The following is a 9,818-nucleotide window of genomic DNA, read 5'->3' on the forward strand; positions in this document are numbered from 1 at the left end:
AGCAGTCTATCGTGCGGTAAGGAGAAGAAAAGATCTACATCTATTCTGCAAGCGTCCCTCATCTCCGAACCTCCTGCCTAAAGGTACTCAACAGGGTACAAAGAACTCAAAACCCTAAAAGGGCCCTTGATATTCATAGGTGTCAACTGCTTTTGTATGTAGGAGGCTAATTGCCTTTGCCACGATCCCTTTTCCGTGAAAATAGCTCAAAAAGGGCACCCTCTATGCGTTTTGGAGCTGAAAAACACTGGCAGATGTACAGTATCCGTCTTTCCTACTCTCCCCGCCAGATTGACTGGTCTGAAATTTTTGTCAATGGCCGCATTCGCCCTATCATTGAACATGCACTTCGGTAGCACAACAAATTGTCCCTCTTTGTCTGATAATATGACGCGTAGTTCATTATTTACTATAAAATCCACCAAAGTGGTAATTGGAGAAACCTGTCCCGTTCTTGGTGGTTGAAGGACGTCCACACACTCGGAGATGCACCTTGGCCTGTCCCCTTCCGCTGCCTTTTCCGCAACGTCCTTGGCCAGTGTCAACAACTCAGGAGGGCTTAGGACCGGCTCGAAGCAGAATTCGGGACCCAGCTCTAATGGCTTGCCAATTTCTGGAGGAATCTAGGCATCTCCCAATGTTGTGTATCCGCCCGTCGACAGATTCATCAGGTCTTTCTTCTTTGAAAGTTGCGGTCGGATTCGCGGCCACAAGAAATCCGTGGCGTCCTACGCTCTCTGGCTTATCTCACGGTACAACCTCCGTTGATGGTCAGGGTTTTCCTTTGCAGAAGCACAGGCTACTCTCAGGCTGTCTCGCAAGAATCACTCCTGGCGCCAGTGTTCAGATCGTAAAACACGACACACCCTTTTTGTGTGTCCTTCCAACGGAACCAGCACGCCGAAAATTCCTTTCAGTTTCACAGGACACGTACCACGTCAAATGTGCCAGAAGAAACCCTTGCACTACACACACACTGGGCTCTTAGGTTAACGAGGACGCAAGGATTAGAAAAAGGAACAATGGAGCTGACAAGGAAAGGGCCCCTTGCAAGAGAAATTAACTGTGTGTTGTTGTCTGGCAAGGAACTGGAATTCCTGAACTTGACAATGAGGGTCCAGTGCGGGCCGTAGTCAGCTTCCATGGGTGAAGTGTGCGCGTGCAATTGCATGAAGCAACGTGTGTTTTTCTTTCTCATTTTCTTTGAGTAAAGAAGCTTTGGTGGAAACTCGGTAACACTGTAGCTCGGTCCTCTCCGGTTTGTCTCTTCCTTTTTGTATGTTTTGCGCTGTTTTATTTCATTATGTACAGGCTTTGTCACTATAGAGGAGGCTAAGGGTGAAGACATCCTTTGCCGCACTGAGTGGGCCAGCGCGTGCCGCGGTCGCGCACTCGATGCGTGACAAACGTGGTAAAATGGCGTCTAAGCATAAGCCAAGGCTACACGCTCGAGCTGAGTCACACCGGATTGCACACACTTTAAAAGACAAACAGAAACGATTGGGTGGAAATATGATTGAGTGACACCACTCAAGCAAAAGCGCGTCTGTGTATGAAGGCACTCTAAATGGTCTCTTGCGCTCGGTTTATTTGTTACGACCGGTCGTTTCTCGACAAAAGATGGGCCACTCCAACGTTTTTGGATTATTTTTAAACCTTAATCTAAAAACGTAGGGCCACATCAACATTTCGGACGAGCGCCAGAGCTTCGCGGCGAAGCTACTGAGGGAGCAGTAGCAAGCTCTACTGGTTAACTCCATAGGGCTGGTTACGCCTCGCCAAGTCTAGAGGCATTCCCTTTATTTCACAAAACAAAAATATCATTATAATGCAATTAAATGCAAAGGTGCAAGCGAGCTGGGCAAGAATGACGAAAATGAACCCTGGAGAGGGGTTCATTTTCGTTGTGTTTGTCCTTTGTCCCTCTTGTTCCCCCTCTCCAGGGATCATTTTCGGTCAAAAATATCAAGTAGTCCAGAAAATATTCTCACTGCTTGACCGATCCACAATAGCCATGCATGAAGTTTGATACTGAAACTGAAATCGAACATGAGTGAACAAAATTCTAATTTCCTTTTTTAACTCGTTGTATGAATTTTTATTGTCATCTTGTCACTCCCACCAGCGTTTTATTTTCAAAAGAGCACCTAGAAACGATAAAAAACGCCAAAGCCAATGGAACTGTGAAGTGCCACCGTCGATGCCTGCAGGTGCAAAGGAGATTCATAAATAATAAATAAAAATGTTTGAAGATGCAATACGGTTTAGATATACGATTGTACCGTAATGCTAACACATAAATTTTAAGCAAAGCAATACAAAACCTATGTTCCCTAAAATAAGATCTGAACCAAGGACTGCCAGAGCACAAAAAAAAAGCAACTATTTATCAATCACAATGACAAATCTTTTTTGTTTACTTTATGATTGTTTATTATTGCGGTGGCAGTCTATCTCACGACGACTTCACATTCACGGGACTCGACGCTAGAGACCTGGCGATCTTCTGCCTTCGGAGCTGCTTGTAGTACTGGAACATCTGGTAAAACAGGAGCGCCTTGACCACGGTGAACACGAGCGCCAAGATTATCCTGAAGCCGAGGTAGCTGTCAGGCATCCAGTCCGACGCTCTTTTCGCGAGGGTGACAAAATCGTATTTGTTGACGCCCGAATTGGCGTAGCTGTCATACGTAAGTCTACGGTCGGTGAGCCGAATGGCGAAGATGCCGACGGTGACTGGCAGGGCGATGGCGGTAGAGACCACGTTCCAGGCCAGGAAGATCTGGAAGGCCGCCAGGACGAAGCTGCTGATGCCGAAGTACAGGACGATGTCCGAGAAGCAGTTGAAGCAGCCCTCGGTCCCCTTTAGGAAGTAGAGCGACAGCAGAAAGGACCTCGGCTGGTCCCGGTCTTCCCTCATGGGTATAGCGCTGACAAGTACCACTTCGAGGACGGCAACGGTGTTCAAGGCCAGTAGCACCATGGCGATATAGCGTATCTTTGACATGCCGAGAGCTCCATGGCGATGACGAATTATGGCGGATGGAATCTTCGTGAAACAATTGTCAACGTTCAGGCGAGCTGGGGGGCTATGTTGCGCTTTTTGCACTCCCAGGAGACTAGGGAGAGGGAAGTGACGTCAACGACACAGCAAACGCAGATTGGGTGTTGATTTCGTTTTCTTCTGTCAACATCCAATCTGCATTTGCTGTGTCGTTGACGTCACTTCCCTCTTCCAAGTCTCCTGGGAGTGCAAAAAGCGCAACATAGCACCCCTGGTCTTCGTCTTTGTCGGCCCACGAACGCCGACCACCGATCGGTGACGGTGACGTCCTCAATAACGGACACAATCTGCCCGTTACCATCAAGACGATCCTAGGAATTATTACAAAATTATAAATGACCACATATATGACCTATCCAAAGCACTCTTCTACTCTCCAGCCGTGCCTAACAGAAAGTCTTCGACCGAGCAGAGGCCACACATCTCTTCCGTCAACGTGCCGGAAGAGCACATATAGGAAAATTACTCTACCGCTGCAAGAAACGTGATACAGACCGGTAACATATGCCTTGTTGCCAAAGATATTAACCATATCCTCGAATACTGCCAGAAGTTCGAAAAAGAGAGAAAAGGTCTGGCATCACAGCTAAAAAAGACATGAAAAACGACGACGAAGGAGTACTCAAGACGTTCCAGCAATCTCATCTCGATATATATTCTTGAGTTGCGAATCCCTCCATATAAGTTTGAGAATTTCAAAAGCAAGAAGGGGCATTTTCGCTCCCGGTCCAGACACCAAAGACTCCGAAGCCGCTCGCAGTACAAGAAGACCATCAGAACGACCACGCGGCTCCAGTCTCACCGGAACAAGTCAACGACCATTCATACTCGACGGACCCAAGTACCTATAGGAACAAGCTACCTGATCCTGAAACCAACAATGCTCATAACTAGCTGACATCACTCCCGCACAGCATGAGCCAGAAGGCAATGTCGAAGCTATGGAAGATTCCTCAAAACATCGACGAGGAAGACTGCAATCTTTACACGGAAGCGCAGGTGTCAACACGAAAGCAACGGTACTGCACATGAAGCTTGCCTTATGACAGCTCCGCTTCATCAGACAGCTTTGACTGTCAGTTTTGTAGAAAATTCAGCAATTTCTTTGACAAAGATAAGCAGCCTGAAGCCCTTGCAGGCATTAGAGGCGACACGCGCAACGCCCACGCTACAAGAACCTTGCGCGAGATTACTTCACCCTGTCAAGTGGTCGATAGAGCTGACGAGCCCGGTCCGCGCTCAGCAGCTTTCGGTGTCATAAAGGACGTAACTCAAGAGATCACATACACACCACTGCAAAATGAAATGAGCGCTGAACAGACACCAATTTTACATGGTCGCAGATTTGGCAGATTCGCTATTCTTAAGATACAGTTCGCATCTGTTGTGTATTTATACTTTATATACATTATTTACATAGCAAGCTTAGCGGTCCATAGCCGACCTGGCTGGGCTGGATCCACGAGAGTCTGTTCCAGAGCTGTAGCGGGAGCGCGTGCTCGTTCCCCGCTTCGTGGCAGTTTTCATAGTTGCCAGCACATAACACCCCTCCCCCCTAGGTCACGTAGTCCTTAAGGTACTTAGGACGTTGGCGTTGGAGCTGGGGACAACTCGACCGTTCTTGCGCGGGCGCTGAAGTTGGCAACACTGCTTGGTGCCTTGGTTCTCAAGCAGGCGGAAGTTGTGAAGTGGGTGTTTTCACTGGAGTTTCCTCGGGAGTAATTCGCTGCGCGGAAAACTCCGCCTTACTCGTTGAGAGCGGGCGCTCCTCCACTGGCTAATCAAAAAGTCGTGGCTCGCATGACAAGGGACGCTGCTGTTGTAGCAGCTCTGTTGCGGGCTCCTCCCCTAGATACGTTCTCCACCCCCGATTCTGGATTCGGTCTACGTGTCGCTTCCAAAAACGCCCATCGATGGTACGACTTTTGTACGGCACCGGGCTAGTGATCTCAGTGACGACACCTGGTAGCCACTTGGGGCCTGCTAGATAATTGCGGATGGAGACGGTGTCTTGCAGTTCAAATTCGCGTACACCTTGTCTTCCCCGCAGCGCTTATTTTTCTTGTTTGTCTACCATCTCTGCTTGTAGGTCTGGGTAAGGCCGGTCCAGTGCTGTATGGAGTCTTCGACCCATCAACTATTCTGCAGGACTCTTTCCTGTCGTAGAGTGCGGCAGAATATGTTGGCTCAAAAGGAAACGTGCCAGCTTGGTGGCCATGTCACCTCTTTCCATGTGCCCGAGGATCTGTTTAGTCTCTTGGACCATACGCTTTACTTGATCGTTAGATGATGGATGGTACGGCGCCACCTTGACGTGCCGAATTTGGTTCCTCAGCGTGAATTCTTCAAATTCTTGCGAGACGAACGCTGTTCCATTGTCGGAGACTATAAAATCCGGAACATCATGTGTAGCAAACAACGCTCGTAGCTTTTGACAAACTGTTGCTGAAGACATGGATGCCGTCTGGATGACTTCCAGCCAATTCGTGTGTGCGTCCACCACCAAAAGGAAAACTTTTCTTTGGAATGGCCCTTCGAAATCTAAAAGGGATCCGGGACCAAGGGTTCCTAGCAAAGTCCCTCGGATGCAGCCTTGCGCGTGCAGGTTCCGGCCTAATCTTTTGGCAGGGTAGGCAGGTGCGGACCTTCCTTTCGATATCATGATCAATACCTGGCCACCAAACTGTGCTTCTAGCCAGCGCCTTCATGCGGACGATGCCGGGGTGCATGGTATGCAACAACTCCAAGACGTGGTCTCTAGCTTGCCCCGGAATATTAACTAACTCTACTCCTCCAGAGTAGGCAACCCCGATACTCTGACAACTCATGCTGCCGTCGAACGAAGGGCTAGAACTGGCCCGGCAGTTTCTTTTGAGGCCATCCGACCACCGTCCAATGTAGAACTCTGGCCAAGATGGGGTCGTTGCTCATGCATCTTGCAATCTTTCGAGTATCCCAAGGAATCTCCTGCGCAGTCTCCAGCATCCGGACTTCAAAAAGTTTCTGGTCAGGTGGGCTGTGCTTCTCAGTTAGAGGGAGTCGACTCAGTGCATCTGCGTTCCTGAGCTGATGAGCAAGCCTCTACCCCAGCTCGTAGTCGTAAGCAGACAGCATTAACGACCAACGCAACATCCTCGGTGACAGGACCTGAGGCATTGGTTTTGTGTGATGCAAGAGTCCCAGTAGTGGTTTGTGATCTGTCACAATCCGAAAATGCCGGCCATAGACGAACCTGTAGAACTTCCGTATTCCTAAACCTATTGCCAAGGCTTCACGGCCCGTCTGTGCGTAGTTCTGTTCGGCAGGTGTCATTGTTCGAAATCCATATGCTACAGGTACCTCTCGGCCTTCGCTATCGACGTGCCTCAGCACCACCCAAAGTCCATACGGAGAGGCATCACAGGACACAACTAGTGGCTTGTGAACACTGTAGTGGCCAAGGACGTCCGAAGACTGCAGTAACTTCTTGGCCTGCTGGAAAGCTTCTGCTTCCCGCATTGTCCATTTCCACTTATGGCCGTCATCCAGCAGCCTGTGCAAGGGCTTTAAAATGTGTGACACTCCCCGCAGGTACCTGCTGTAGACGTTTAGTGCTCCTAGGAACGCTTGCCACTCCTTCTCACACTTCGGCTCGGGTGCTTCATGAATAGCTTTCACTTTGTCATCCGTTGGCTGTATTCCTGCCTTGCTGACTTTATAACCCAGGACACGGCAACCCAGCCGTGATGATGTCGCCTGATGTACCACTACTCATGCAGGTTTGCACTTGGTGCCTACTCATCGCTTCGGGCCAAACGTCGTCTTCATCGCCTATCGGATATCGCGCTGACATCGCTCATCTACAGTTGCTACACGTGGCCAACATCTACAGCGCACCTTTCACGGGCACGATGACGTCAAAAGAACTTCAAGAAGCAGCGCCACCACTGCCTATAAAGGAAACGCAAGCGGCTGCGGGCGTCAGTGGACACGGCAACCCAGCCGTGATGATGTCGCCTAACGTACCACTACTCATGCAGGTTGGTGATAGAAAACATGTTTTTCACAGCGATTAATTACCTCTGTTCGACTGTGTTGCCGTGTCCACACACAATTGCTGCTTATGTACGCGATTGTTTCTCTGTAGCAGGCCTGTTGCTCATACTAGCTGGAGATGTGGAGGAAAACCCAGGGCCTATTACGCAAGAAATGTTTAGTGATATGATTCGGACACAAAAGGAGATCCTTGCTAAAATTACTGAGGTACAAGTAAAACAGACTTCGTCGGAAGAAAGTATGCTACAAATGCAAAACAGGCTACTCGCGATAGAAAAAAAACTTGAGAGCGTAGGTGAAACTGAGAACAGGCTTGCTAAACCTGAAAACTCTGTTAGTGGCTATGATGTCGAAATAAATACTCTTGTAAAACAGATTGATGACTTAGAAAATCGTTCACGACGAAATAACCTTATCGTAAGGGGAATTAAGGAAGAGGCTTCTGAAAATGAGGTTGTACTAATGAGAAAAATCAACAATGAGGTGTTTGACACTATACTAAATCAAAAACTGGACTCTATCCAACGTATATATCGACTTGGAAAAAAGATGACTGGTAGAGATCGCCCTGTAATACTTACAGTTAGGGATTTTAAAGAGAAAATGGCTATCATGAAAAACTGTGTCAAACTTAAAGGTACCAAAATTAGCATCAATGAAGACTATTCCAAAAGAGTTGTTGAGCTTCGAAAGAACCTGTGGAATTCAACCGCAGAGGAGAGGAAAAACGGTGCCAAAGTTAATCTGGTCTTTGATAAGCTGTGGCTTAACAATGTTCTGTACGCCTGGAATGAAGTCAGCAATGAGAGAAACAAGTGTCGCGTTCCTCCTGAAGCAAAAAAACGAGTGACTAAAACAAAATGATTCAGCATGTTTTAAAATATTAAACGTAAACGCCAGAAGTATTGCAAACAAGGTTGACGCGTTCGAAAGCATAATGCTAGAGCACGATCCTGAAGTGGCTGTAATTACCGAGACATGGCTTCATGAAAATATCTTAAACTCCGAAGTTACTCCACCGAATTATTCAATAATAAGAAAAGATAGAGGGGGAAGAAGTGGCGGAGTTGCTATTATGATTAAAAATAATATCAAATTTGATGTCCTTGAGGAAGTGCGGGATGTGGAAGCATTACGGATCAGGACAAAATTAAATAACCGTACAGTTTATATTGGTGGCGCGTACAGAGCCCCGAATTCGCCAGTTGAAATGCTGTTAAAACTAAGGGGCTACATGGATTCCAATTTACGTTACGGAGACAACATATTGTTACTGGGAGATCTTAATTTACCTGGGATTGACTGGTCATCATATTCTCATGGAACGGCGGAAGTAGCTAGTTGAGATCAATTATTAGAACTTGTATTTTGCTATAACGTATCCCAGGTCGTAACAGATTACACTAGAGTATGTTCAACAACGTCAACAATTTTAGATCTAGTTTTTGTTTCCGAGAGTTTAAAACCATCTTTTTCGAAATGTGAAACCGAAGAAGGCCTATCCGATCATAGGATGGTACTCGTCTCATTAAATGTTACCCCAGAAAAATCGCACAGTCATTCACGAAAGATGTTTTTGGATTTTAGAAGTGCTGATGATGTAAGCGTACTTGATTGCCTTGAACAATCGTTTGATGATTTTATGTTTCTTTACCAATCAAATGCTAGCCCAGACACGTTATGGGACTATTTTTCAAGCATGACTTTACGATGTATTGAGCGATTTATACCAAAGCGCCCTAAAAAAATCGCGAACAAAAATCCTTGGATTACAAGGGAAATAATCCATGCAAAACGACAACTGAAGAGGAAACGAGCGAGTTCACATGGTACAGGTGTAGAAAAAAAAAAAAACTTGCATTCAGCGATTGAGTCGGGAGCAGAGGCGTCTAGTTAGAGAGTCTAAAGAAAGGTTTTATAATATAACACTTAAAAAATATCTTAGCGAGGCACCTGAGATGTTCTGGCGGTACGTCAACCCTTCGGCTAAGTTCCAGCAGCGTGCCTCTGACCCAAAAAAAATGAAAAGCAAAGAGTGTAAAATTTTAGCACTTTTTTTTTCATCCGTTTTTACCAACGATGATGGAAATTTGCCAAGCTTTAGTGATTCTTCCAGCAATCCTCCCATCGATGATTTAGATATAAGTGAGCAAAAAGTCTTTAACCTTCTACTTAACATCGACTCAAAAAAGAGCCCGGGTCCAGACGAAATTCCAAATGAATTTTTAAAAAGGTATGCTGAGTGGGTTTCTAAATACCTTACTATTATCTTTAGATTGTCTATGAGTAGCGGTTCTTTTCCCAGCGCGTGGAAAATAGCAAAAATTATACCCGTCCCCAAGAGCGGTAGTATTAATGACGTCTGTAACTTTCGCCCCATTTCCCTTACTAATACATGCTCTAAACTTCTTGAGCATATCATATCTGAACATCTACTGGTTTACCTTGAAAAATATGATATTTTATTTCAATCACAGCATGGTTTCCTCAGAGGTCTTTCAACGACTACCCAGCTCATAGGAACTGTTCATGATCTCTCTCAAAGTATAAACTGTCGTGGTCAAACTGATATAATAATCCTAGATTTCGCAAAGGCGTTTGACAAATTATCTCACCCCAAATTGTTATTGAAAATCAGTGCTGTCTTTAAGAATCCAGCCATCACGAAGTGGTTTTTCTCTTATCTTTCATCACGGAATCAGTATGTTAAAGTTGGGGG

General features: G+C 46.4%; 1 pseudogene; it reads left to right on the plus strand.

The window, feature by feature from the left end:
• The first annotated feature begins 6,789 nt into the window (after positions 1-6,789).
• On the plus strand, positions 6,790-7,963 carry LOC115311439 (annotated as a pseudogene).
• Positions 7,964-9,818: the final 1,855 nt, after the last annotated feature.

This window comes from Ixodes scapularis, unplaced genomic scaffold (assembly GCF_016920785.2).
Source record: "Ixodes scapularis isolate PalLabHiFi unplaced genomic scaffold, ASM1692078v2 PGA_scaffold5__190_contigs__length_132052651, whole genome shotgun sequence".
Classification (NCBI taxonomy): domain Eukaryota; kingdom Metazoa; phylum Arthropoda; class Arachnida; order Ixodida; family Ixodidae; genus Ixodes; species Ixodes scapularis.